This window comes from Rhipicephalus microplus, unplaced genomic scaffold, assembly GCF_043290135.1.
Source record: "Rhipicephalus microplus isolate Deutch F79 unplaced genomic scaffold, USDA_Rmic scaffold_200, whole genome shotgun sequence".
In the NCBI taxonomy this organism is placed as follows: Eukaryota; Metazoa; Arthropoda; class Arachnida; order Ixodida; family Ixodidae; genus Rhipicephalus; species Rhipicephalus microplus.
The window spans coordinates 210,001-222,500 of NW_027464771.1; the positions used below are offsets into that span (position 1 = coordinate 210,001).

General features: G+C 61.1%; 1 non-coding gene across 1 annotated transcript; it reads right to left on the reverse strand.

Annotated features, from left to right (window-relative positions):
• Positions 1–1,247: 1,247 nt before the first annotated feature.
• LOC142791980 (small subunit ribosomal RNA) lies at positions 1,248–3,062 on the reverse strand. Its single transcript, XR_012890558.1, has one exon. It is a non-coding gene; the product is annotated as a small subunit ribosomal RNA (ribosomal RNA).
• Between the last annotated feature and the right edge of the window lie 9,438 nt (positions 3,063–12,500).

Consider the following 12,500-nt stretch of genomic DNA (forward strand, 5'->3'; position numbering starts at 1 on the left):
GTCGGTCTCCTCCGCATAAAAAGGGGGACCCCCGCTTTTTGTTCCACGAAATCGCACAAGCTTTTTTCGCATCCACGGTTTGCCACCGCACACCAAAATGCCGATCCGGCTGCCTACTTTAGCCAACAGGTGGAGCCAGGCGCGCCGTACTTGCGCGGCAATTCCCACGTCCACCGAAGTCGGTGCCAAGGACCACTTTCGGCGCCGGAGCCGCGTACGAGCCTACTCGAGGCGGAAGAACGAAGCCAGCAAGGGCCTGGCCGCAAGTGCGTTCAATTGTCGGGACGTCCAAGTCCCTCGTTCTTCCGTGCTTCCTCTTTCGGCAAGTCGTTGCGGCACCTTCCCAAAGCGCGCAGACCCGCTAATCGCGACGAGCGCGACGTGGCCGTGCCGCCTTTCCCTCGGCAGCAAGCAAAACGCCTGGCAACGTCGACGCTCCCCTAACCGCGATCTCGCACCGTGTTTCGTGTGGCGAATTCAAAAGCCGGCCGGCGCTGCTGCAACCATTACGGTCGGTACGCATACGCCGCGGAGGGCGGGACGGTCATCGGAGCGTGCGGTTCCTCCATCGAGTACTGCGCACCTCGGCCGTCGCATCGCCGTGCCATGACCGGCCGCGCGTCAACGCGAACCGGTGCCAGCGAGATCCCTCGCCTGCAAGAACCGACCGGCAGCCTCCGTCACCCGAGGACGCGGAGGCGCTTGCCGCGGACGGCGGGACGGTATGCACTGGTGCACAGCGGACCCGTCACATCGCCAGTTCCTTGACCGACCGCCGACGCTTGTGCCGTTCCTCTCGTACTTGGCAGTCGCCGCGCGATTGTCGGGTCTCGTTCTTGCACGCTCGAACGGTCGGGAGGGCACTCGGCTGGCGTTTCGGGAACGCGCAGCCTCGCCTTCTACCGACGTAACCACGACTCGCCGTTCGCGCTCCGCCGCTCCTGTTTACAGTACTAGGCGGTCCCGCAGCGGTCGGGTCGCGCATTTCGAGCGCTTCGAGCCACGGTGCAGTGGCGGGTCGAAAGCCGACCTATGAGTGCGTTGCGCCGTTTGTACCCGCGTCCGCCACCTGGCCGACCGTCCAAGGTCGCGGTGTTGGCGTCCGCTGGGCGCAACAATTTGTCACGGGGTGCCGCTCCACATTCAGGCAGCCCCGTGGGGAAAAGCCGACCCCGCGTCCAAACGGGGTCAGCGGCAGAAAATGTCGGGCGCAGACGCAGCTGAGGCGCTCACCCTTCACAATCCGTTAATGATCCTTCCGCAGGTTCACCTACGGAAACCTTGTTACGACTTTTACTTCCTCTAAATGATCAAGTTTGGTCATCTTTCCAACAGACCGGCGCAACCGAAAGGCCGCGCCGGACATCGGTCCGAAGACCTCACTAAATCATTCAATCGGTAGTAGCGACGGGCGGTGTGTACAAAGGGCAGGGACGTAATCAACGCGAGCTTATGACTCGCGCTTACTGGGAATTCCTCGTTCAAGGGGAACAATTGCAAGCCCCTATCCCAATCACGAAAGAAGTTCCACGGGTTACCCAGTCTTTTCAGACAGGGATAAAGACACGCTGCTTCCTTCAGTGTAGCGCGCGTGCGGCCCCGGACATCTAAGGGCATCACAGACCTGTTATTGCTCTGTTTCGTGCGGCTAGGAGCCGCTTGTCCCTCTAAGAAGGTTGTAAGGTGCTGGGAACCCCGCACCTATTTAATAGGCTAGAGTCTCGTTCGTTATCGGAATTAACCAGACAAATCGCTCCACCAACTAAGAACGGCCATGCACCACCATCCACCGAATCAAGAAAGAGCTCTAAACCTGTCAATCCTCCCAGTGTCCGGGCCGGGTAAGTTTTCCCGTGTTGAGTCAAATTAAGCCGCAGGCTCCACTCCTGGTGGTGCCCTTCCGTCAATTCCTTTAAGTTTCAGCTTTGCAACCATACTTCCCCCGGAACCCAAATACTTTGGTTTCCCGGAAGCTGCCCGCCGAGTCATTTGAGTAACTCAGGCGGATCGCTGGTTGGCATCGTTTATGGTCAGAACTAGGGCGGTATCTGATCGCCTTCGAACCTCTGACTTTCGTTCTTGATCAATGAAAACATTCTTGGCAAATGCTTTCGCAGTAGTTCGTCTTGCGACGGTCCAAGAATTTCACCTCTAGCGCCGCAATACGAATGCCCCCGTCCGTCCCTCTTAATCATTACCTCGTATTCCAAAAACCAACAGAACAGAAACGAGGTCTTGTTCTATTATTCCATGCAAGTTTATTCAGGCGACTCGCCTGCGTTGAGCACTCTAATTTTTTCAAAGTAAAAGCACCGGCCATCTCGAGGCACACAATGAAGTGCACCAAGAAAGAACCGGCATGATGTTCAGTCCGAGCCGTCGCATCGGGTAGATGCACTACTCGTCTGGAACTGAGATCCAACTACGAGCTTTTTAACCGCAGCAGCTTTAGTATACGCTATTGGAGCTGGAATTACCGCGGCTGCTGGCACCAGACTTGCCCTCCAATTGATCCTCGTTAAAGGATTTAGAGTGTACTCATTTCAATTACGGGGCCTCAAAAGAGTCCCGTATTGTTATTTTTCGTCACTACCTCCCCGTGCCGGGAGTGGGTAATTTGCGCGCCTGCTGCCTTCCTTGGATGTGGTAGCCGTTTCTCAGGCTCCCTCTCCGGAATCGAACCCTGATTCTCCGTTACCCGTAACAACCATGGTAAGCAAGTAACCTACCATCGAAAGTTGATAAGGCAGACACTTGAAAGAAACGTCGCCGGCTCGTGGCCATGCGATCAGCACAAAGTTATCCAGAGTCACCACACAATACGGGCCGAAACCCGATCGATCTTGGTCTAATAAAAGCACCCGTTACCCAAAGGGCTCCAGGCTCACTGCATGTATTAGCTCTAGAATTGCCACAGTTATCCAAGTAGGAAGAAACGATCTAAGGAACCATAACTGATTTAATGAGCCATTCGCGGTTTCGCCTTATTTCGGCATGTACTTAGACATGCATGGCTTAATCTTTGAGACAAGCATATGATTACTGGCAGGATCAACCAGGTAATCGTTCGACTGCGCGTCCGTCCTCGCCTTCGGCGGGCCGGACGCAGTCTGTGTGCGGCGGAGGCCACCTTCAGGCGCCCCAACACGCTTATTTTGCACTCCGAGATGACGGCGTTCGAGCTCGCTACGGCACAACCTTCCCGAAAGACGAGTGGGAGCCGTGCGGCAAGAAGCACGTTCATGCTCGCTCTTTTTCGTTGCATCGACTCGGTCGCGCCGTGCGGGTTGCCCAAGCCCGCTGCACTGTCGGTGGACCGGCCGGAACTAGCAACGGAGCCGAGACTGCAAAGCCGCCAGACGACGGGTCACGCCCGCGTCTTCGGCGCTTTCGCATCTGAATCGCCCGAGGACGACACGGAACACACCTCGATATCGTGGTAAAACGGCACCGTCCGACAACCAGCCCCTAACGCATCAAGCGGATGAGGCTGCAGACGACTGCCGTGGATTCCCCTGGAGCAGACCCGAGGACACGCTTGACGAGGCCGAAGCCCGCCGCATATCAGACACCCGGTCGCTTTCGCGTACGCCGCTCACGAGAACCCCCACATAATAGCAGCGATAAGTACCCAGACCTCCTTGGGCACTAATACGAGCGTACTCGAGAAAATTTCACCGCGGGTGTGCCCCGAAACGTGTGGCACGTTGAGCGTGCCACAAGTCTACGTCGCTCTCAAACCCGCCGAGGTCGTAGAATTTGCGACCCTGCTCACGAAATTCCCACCGAGGATACGGCCGCAAACGTACCGCACCTTGGGTAGGCCACGAGTTTGTGCAACACTACGCTGACGGCACAGCACCGAGGTCGTGCGCGCACGCACGGGAAAATTCCGCCGCGGTTTCTGCCGAAAACGTGAGGCACCACGACTCTCCGCAAGTTCGCGTCGACTGCGAAAGACCGAAGTCGTGAACGACGTGTCCGCTACTCGCCGCCGACACGCTGGACACCAAACGTACAACGACTCGACGGCGTCGTAGAGGCCCACGACGCGGTTTTCCTTAACGACGTCTCGGCGTGGCACCGACAGGTTAGAACGGCCGACCAACGTTCCCTGTCCGCCGTTCGGCTCAGTCGAAGGGCTCGGCGACTTCGGCAACGCTGCGAAGCCGCACGGTGACGCACGCCATGTCCCCATTTTTTTTTTTTTCTTTCTGCGTCTGCCGGGGTGCCCCTATAATAGCAGCGATAAGCACCCAGACCGCCGTGGGTCGCTCGCCCCGGCTGACGTGGTTTTTCGTACTCCTGCGGCGGTCGCCGTCAAGCACGTCCAAATACGCTACTTTCGTGGGCGCATTCACGCTCTTTCGCTTCGCCGGAGTGCCAGCACTCACTCTGCCAAAAACGGCGAACATCCGAGCGGCGGTTCCCACTTTTGCGTCGGCGTCGCAAACCCCGCCCCGGCAGACGAGGTTTGCCGTACTCGTGCGACGGTGGCCGGCGGGCACGTCGAAAGACGCCGATATCGTGCGCGAATTGGCGCACCTTGGCTTCACCGGAGTGCCGCCACTGACTCCTCCAAAAACGGCGAAGATCCGAGCGGCGCTTCCCACTTTCGCATCGGCGTCCCGAACTCCGCCCCGGCTGACGCGGTTTACCGTACTCGTGCGACGGTCGCCGGCGAGCACGTGGAAAGACGCCGATATCGTGCCCGAATCGGCTCCGTTCGGCTTCGCCGGAGTGCCAGCACTGGCTCGGCGAAAGACGACGAACATCCGAGCGACGGTTCTCACTATTGCGTACGCGTCGCAAACCCCGCCCCGGCAGACGCACTTTGCCGTACTCGTGCGACGGTCGCCGGCGAGCACGTAGAAAGACGCCGATATCGTGCCGGAATCGGCCCCGTTTGGCTTCGCCGGAGTGCCAGCACTCACTCGGCCACAAACGGCGAACATCCGAGCGGCGGTTCCCACTTAGCCGTCGGCGTCCCGAACTCCGCCCCGGCAGACGCGGTTGCCGAGCTCGTGCGACTAGCGACCGCGAAGCCGTCTCGCGACGCCGCTTTCGTGCGCGGCTCCCACTGCGACCTGGGTCACCCGAGGTCGACGAGCAAGAAAGAATGTCGAAAAAAAATTTTTTTTTTTTTTGCGTCTGCCGGGGTGCCCCTATAATAGCAGCGATAAGCACCCAGACCGCCATGGGTCGCTCGCCCCGGCTGACGTGGTTTTTCGTTTTCCTGCGGTGGTCGTCGTCAAGCACGTCCAAACACGCCACTTTCGTGGGCGCATTCGCGCTCTTTCGCTTCGCCGGAGTGCCAGCACTCACTCTGCCAAAAACGGCGAACATCCTAGTGGCGGTTCCCACTTTTGCGTCGGCGTCGCCAACCCCGCCCCGGCATACGCGGTTTGCCGTACTCGTGCGGCGGTGGCCGGCGGGCACGTCGAAAGACACCGATATCGTGCGCGAGTCGATGCTTCTTGGTCTCGCAGGAGGGCCGCCACTCACTCCTGCAAAAACGGCGAAGATCCGAGCGGCGCTTCCCACTTTTTCGTCGGCATCGCAAACCTCGCCCCGGCAGACGCGCTTTGCCGTACTCGTGCGACGGTCGCCGGCGAGCACGTCGAAATACGCCGATATCGTGCCCGAATCGGCCCCGTTTCGCTTCGCCGGAGTGCCAGCACTCACTCGGCCAAAAACGGCGAACATCCGAGCAGCGGTACCCACTTAGCCGTCGGCATCCCGAACTCCGCGCCGGCTGACGCGGTTGCCGAGCTCGTGCGACTAGCGACCGCGAACGCGTCTCGCGACGCCGCTTTCGTGCGCGGCTCCCATTGCGACCTGGGTTACCCGAGCTCGACCAGCAAAAAAGAAGGTCGAAAAAAAATTTTTTTTTTCTGCGTCTGCCGGGGTGCCCCTATAATAGCAGCGATAAGCACCCAGACCGCCGTGGGTCGCTCGCCCCGGCTGACGTGGTTTTTCGTACTCCTGCAGCGGTCGCCGTCAAGCACGTCCAAATACGCCACTTTCGTGGGCGCTTTCGCGCTCTTTCGCGTCGCCGGTGTGCCAGCACTCACTCTGCCAAAAACGGCGAACATCCTAGTGGCGGTTCCCACTTTTGCGTCGGCGTCGCCAACCCCGCCCCGGCATACGCGGTTTGCCGTACTCGTTCGACGGTCGCCGGCGAGCGCGTCGAAAGACGCCGATATCGTGCGCTAATTGGCGCTCCTTGGCTTCTCCGGAGTGCCGCCACTCACTCCTCCAAAAACGGCGAAGATCCGAGCGGCGTTCTCCACTTTCGCATCGGCGTCCCGAACTCCGCCCGGGCTGACGCGGTTTACCGTACTCGTGCGACGGTCGCCGCCGGGCACGTCGAAAGACGCCGATATCGTGCCGTAATCGGCCCCGTTTGGCTTCGCCCGAGTGCCAGCACTCACTCGGCCAAAAACGGCGAACATCCGAGCAGCGTTTCCCACTTTCGCATCGGCGTCCCGAAGCCCGCCCCGGCAGACGCGGTTTGCCCTACTCGAGCGACGGTCGCCGGCGATCACGTCGAAAGGCGCCGAATTCGTGCACGAATCGATGCTTCTTGGTCTCGCAGGAGGGCCGCCACTCACTCCTGCAAAAACGGCGAAGATCCGAGTTGCGCTTCCCACTTTTTCGTCGGCGTCCCGAACTACGCCCCGGCTGACGCGGTTTACCGTACTCGTGCGACGGTCGCCGGCGGGCACTTCAAAATACGCCGATTTCGTGGGCGCATTCACGCTGTTTCGCTTCCCCGGAGTGCCAACACTCACTCTGCCGAAAGCGGCGATCATCCGAGCGGCGGTTCCCACTTTTGCGTCGGCTTCGCAAACGGCGCCCCGGCAGACGCGCTCGTGCGACGTACTCGTGCGACGGTCGCCGGCGAGCACGTCGAAAGACGCCGATATCGTGCTCGAATCGACCCCGTTTCGCTTCGCCGGAGTGCTGCCAGTCACGGCGCAGAAAACGGCGAACAAGTGTTTTTTTTTTTTTCCTAGAATTTGTGTTATAGAAGGCACATTTGATATCGGACGATAATTTTCAACTTTATCACGCGCACCGATTTTCGTGTAGAGGTTTGCAAGTTTATGGGAATTTCTCCACTTGGAATAATGCGATTTAGTAGTACTACGAGAACTTCATGGATGTACTCAAGGGTACGGGGCAAGTCAGTTACGTCAACACCTGCAGATTTTTTACACTTCAAACTGAAAATTGTTGGTTGTGAGTCCTCGTGTGATATTAAAGGCCGATTCGCTAACACATAGAACAAAGAAAGAAAGGAAGAAAAAACGCCCGCGCTCGCTCAAGAAACCTGGGTTCGCAACAAGTGGCAACAACAAGCAACCGAGCGAGTGCGCCAAAACCCGTGGCGGCCGAACAAACGCGAAGTCCCAACCGCGTCAGCCGGGGCGGCACGGGACAGGAAAAATCACTTCAGCCGGGGCGGCGGGGCACCGAATAAACCTCGTCACCTCGTCGCAGGATAAAAGAGGAAACAAAAAGTCTAAACAGCGTCTGCTGGAGCGAATGCGTAATAAAACAACAACAACAACAAAAAAAAAACACCCGCGCTCAAGAAGTCTGCAATCCTCACAAAAGGCGACTGTGACCGAGCAGCGTCAGCCGGGGCCGTGCGGAAACGGAAAAACCGCGACTACCGGGGCGTCGAGGCACCGAAAAATCCTCTTCAGCCGCGGCGAAAAAAAAAACAAAAAGAAAGACGGAGGGGGGGGGGGGGAACCACGTCTGCCGGGGCGAAGGAAAAAAAAAAACGCGTCTGCCGGGGCGAGCCCGGGTGCGGCACCACCGGGAAAACTGTGGCAAACAGACATGGCGATCGAGTGAGTGGGCCGCCAGCCAGGCTCAGCCAAAAAGTGCAAAGTCCGAACTGCGTCAGCCGGGGCGGCAAAAACCGCGTCAGCCGGGGCGGCGCAAAAAACCGCGTCTGCCGGGGCGGCACGAAACCGCGTCAGCCGGGGCGGGGCGAAAACTGCGTCAGCCGGGGCGAAAAGAAAAAAAAAAACGCGTCTGCCGGGGCAAGCCCGGGTGCGGCACCACCGGGAAAACTGTGGCAAACAGACATGGCGATCGAGTGAGTGGGCCGCCAGCCAGGCACAGCCGAAAAGTGCAAAGTCCGAACCGTGTCAGCCGGGGCGACGCAAAAACCGCGTCAGCCGGGGCGGCGCGAAAACCGCGTCAGCCGGGGCGGCACGAAACCGCGTCAGCCGGGGCGGCGCGAAAACTGCGTCAGCCGGGGCGGCGCGAAAACCTCGTCAGCCGGGGCGAGCGAAAAGGGGGGGGGGGGGAACCACGTCTGCCGGGGCGAAAGAAAAAAAAAACGCGTCTGCCGGGGCGAGCCCGGGTGCGGCACCACCGGGAAGACTGTGGCAAACAGACATGGCGATCGAGTGAGTGGGCCGCCAGCCAGGCTCAGCCCAAAAAGTGCCAAGTCCGAACTGCGTCAGCCGGGGCGGCAAAAACCGCGTCAGCCGGGGCGGCGCGAAAACCGCGTCTGCCGGGGCGGCGCGAAAACTGCGTCTGCCGGGGCGAGCCCGGGTGCGGCACCACCGGGAAAACTGTGGCAAACAGACATGGCGATCGAGTGAGTGGGCCGCCAGCCAGGCACAGCCGAAAAGTGCTAAGTCCGAACTGCGTCTGCCGGGGCGGCACGAAACCGCGTCAGCCGGGGCGGCGCGAAAACCGCGTCTGCCGGGGCGGCACGAAACCGCGTCAGCCGGGGCGGCGCGAAAACTGCGTCAGCCGGGGCGAGCCCGGGTGCGGCACCACCGGGAAAACTGTGGCAAACAGACATGGCGATCGAGTGAGTGGGCCGCCAGCCAGGCACAGCCGAAAAGTGCTAAGTCCGAACTGCGTCTGCCGGGGCGGCACGAAACCGCGTCAGCCGGGGCGGCGCGAAAACCGCGTCTGCCGGGGCGGCACGAAACCGCGTCAGCCGGGGCGGCGCGAAAACTGCGTCAGCCGGGGCGAGCCCGGGTGCGGCACCACCGGGAAAACTGTGGCAAACAGACATGGCGATCGAGTGAGTGGGCCGCCAGCCAGGCACAGCCGAAAAGTGCAAAGTCCGAACCGTGTCAGCCGGGGCGACGCAAAAACCGCGTCAGCCGGGGCGGCGCGAAAACCGCGTCAGCCGGGGCGGCACGAAACCGCGTCAGCCGGGGCGGCGCGAAAACTGCGTCAGCCGGGGCGGCGCGAAAACCTCGTCAGCCGGGGCGAGCGAAAAGGGGGGGGGGGGAACCACGTCTGCCGGGGCGAAAGAAAAAAAAAACGCGTCTGCCGGGGCGAGCCCGGGTGCGGCACCACCGGGAAGACTGTGGCAAACAGACATGGCGATCGAGTGAGTGGGCCGCCAGCCAGGCTCAGCCCAAAAAGTGCCAAGTCCGAACTGCGTCAGCCGGGGCGGCAAAAACCGCGTCAGCCGGGGCGGCGCGAAAACCGCGTCTGCCGGGGCGGCGCGAAAACTGCGTCAGCCGGGGCGAGCCCGGGTGCGGCACCACCGGGAAAACTGTGGCTAACAGACATGGCGATCGAGTGAGTGGGCCACCAGCCAGGCTCAGCCAAAAAGTGCCAAGTCCGAACTGCGTCAGCCGGGGCGGCAAAAACCGCGTCAGCCGGGGCGGCGCAAAAAAACCGCGTCTGCCGGGGCGGCACGAAACCGCGTCAGCCGGGGCGGCGCGAAAACTGCGTCAGCCGGGGCGAAAGAAAAAAAAAAAACGCGTCTGCCGGGGCGAGCCCGGGTGCGGCACCACCGGGAAAACTGTGGCAAACAGACATGGCGATCGAGTGAGTGGGCCGCCAGCCAGGCACAGCCGAAAAGTGCTAAGTCCGAACTGCGTCTGCCGGGGCGGCACGAAACCGCGTCAGCCGGGGCGGCGCGAAAACCGCGTCTGCCGGGGCGGCACGAAACCGCGTCAGCCGGGGCGGCGCGAAAACTGCGTCAGCCGGGGCGAGCCCGGGTGCGGCACCACCGGGAAAACTGTGGCAAACAGACATGGCGATCGAGTGAGTGGGCCGCCAGCCAGGCACAGCCGAAAAGTGCTAAGTCCGAACTGCGTCTGCCGGGGCGGCACGAAACCGCGTCAGCCGGGGCGGCGCGAAAACCGCGTCTGCCGGGGCGGCACGAAACCGCGTCAGCCGGGGCGGCGCGAAAACTGCGTCAGCCGGGGCGAGCCCGGGTGCGGCACCACCGGGAAAACTGTGGCAAACAGACATGGCGATCGAGTGAGTGGGCCGCCAGCCAGGCACAGCCGAAAAGTGCTAAGTCCGAACTGCGTCAGCCGGGGCGGCAAAAACCGCGTCAGCCGGGGCGGCGCAAAAAACCGCGTCTGCCGGGGCGGCACGAAACCGCGTCAGCCGGGGCGGCGCGAAAACTGCGTCAGCCGGGGCGAAAGAAAAAAAAAACGCGTCTGCCGGGGCGAGCCCGGGTGCGGCACCACCGGGAAAACTGTGGCAAACAGACATGGCGATCGAGTGAGTGGGCCGCCAGCCAGGCACAGCCGAAAAGTGCTAAGTCCGAACTGCGTCTGCCGGGGCGGCACGAAACCGCGTCAGCCGGGGCGGCGCGAAAACCGCGTCTGCCGGGGCGGCACGAAACCGCGTCAGCCGGGGCGGCGCGAAAACTGCGTCAGCCGGGGCGAGCCCGGGTGCGGCACCACCGGGAAAACTGTGGCAAACAGACATGGCGATTGAGTGAGTGGGCCGCCAGCCAGGCACAGCCGAAAAGTGCTAAGTCCGAACTGCGTCTGCCGGGGCGGCACGAAACCGCGTCAGCCGGGGCGGCGCGAAAACCGCGTCTGCCGGGGCGGCACGAAACCGCGTCAGCCGGGGCGGCGCGAAAACTGCGTCAGCCGGGGCGAGCCCGGGTGCGGCACCACCGGGAAAACTGTGGCAAACAGACATGGCGATCGAGTGAGTGGGCCGCCAGCCAGGCACAGCCGAAAAGTGCTAAGTCCGAACTGCGTCTGCCGGGGCGGCACGAAACCGCGTCAGCCGGGGCGGCGCGAAAACCGCGTCTGCCGGGGCGGCACGAAACCGCGTCAGCCGGGGCGGCGCGAAAACTGCGTCAGCCGGGGCGAGCCCGGGTGCGGCACCACCGGGAAAACTGTGGCAAACAGACATGGCGATCGAGTGAGTGGGCCGCCAGCCAGGCACAGCCGAAAAGTGCTAAGTCCGAACTGCGTCAGCCGGGGCGGCAAAAACCGCGTCAGCCGGGGCGGCGCAAAAACCGCGTCTGCCGGGGCGAAATAAAAAAAAAAAACAAAGAAAAAAGCCCGCGCTTAATCAAAAGAAAACAAAGAAAAAAGCTTGCGCTTAATCAAAAGAAAACAAACAAAAAAAGTTCGCGCTTAAGCCTGGCGGTGGAACCACCGGGGCAAACAGACCTGGCGATCGAGTGAGTGGGCCGCCAGCCGGGGTGAGCCAAAAAGTGCAAAGTCCGAACCGCGTCAGCCGGGGCGACGCAAAAACCGCGTCAGCCGGGGCGGCGCGAAAACCGCGTCAGCCGGGGCGGCGCGAAAACCGCGTCAGCCGGGGCGGCGCAAAAACCGCGTCAGCCGGGGCGGCGCAAAAACTGCGTCAGCCGGGGCGGCACGGAAAAACGAAAACCGCGTCAGCCGGAGCGGCACGGAAAAACGAAAACCGCGTCAGCCGGGGCGACATCAAAATGAGGAAAAAAAAAAAAAACTGCCTTAGGACACCTGCGTACACTTTCATGCGTTTGGGCATATCTCTCTGTAACACGCGCGCCCCTCGTTACGCGCGGCACTCTGTTTTCTCCGACACCCATATTTCGGCGGCATGTGGCACGCGCGCCCGTCCCTACGCACGGCACACCGCAGTGCTTTCTCGATATTTTTCTTTTCCTCCAACACCGTCATCTATAGGCTTTTAGTGACCTGTTGCTCGTGGCACAAGTTCGCTAGCTCTGACACCTCTTGCATGCGCACCGTTTTTGCGCACGGTGCTATGCCGCAAAGCACGGCAGTCGCATGCGTTTCTCTCAGGCACCTCTTTTTTGACACAACGCTGTGGTGCTTAGAAACACACGCGCCGCTTTTGCGCACAGAACTCCACCGTACAGCACGGTAGTCACGTTTGTTCCACACGAACAGCAGTGTGCATCGTGCTACGACACTTTGAAAGCTTTTTCTTCCGAGTCTCGACCGCGCTGTTCCTTTCGTACTTGGCGCGATTTTGGGACCAGCTTTGTTTTAAACCCCTACTGCGCGCCGTTCCTTTCGTACTTGGCGCGGTTCAGGGTTTGTTTCGAGCCCTTAGCCGCGCTGTTCCCTCCGTACTTGGCGCGGTTTAGGGTCGAGCTTTGTCTCGAGCCCTCTCCGCGCCGTTCCTTCCGTACTTGGCGCGGTTTAGGGTTTGTTTCGAGCCCTTAGCCGCGCTGTTCCCTCCGTACTTGGCGCGGTTTAGGGTTTGTTTCGAGCCCTTAGCCGCGCTGTTCCCTC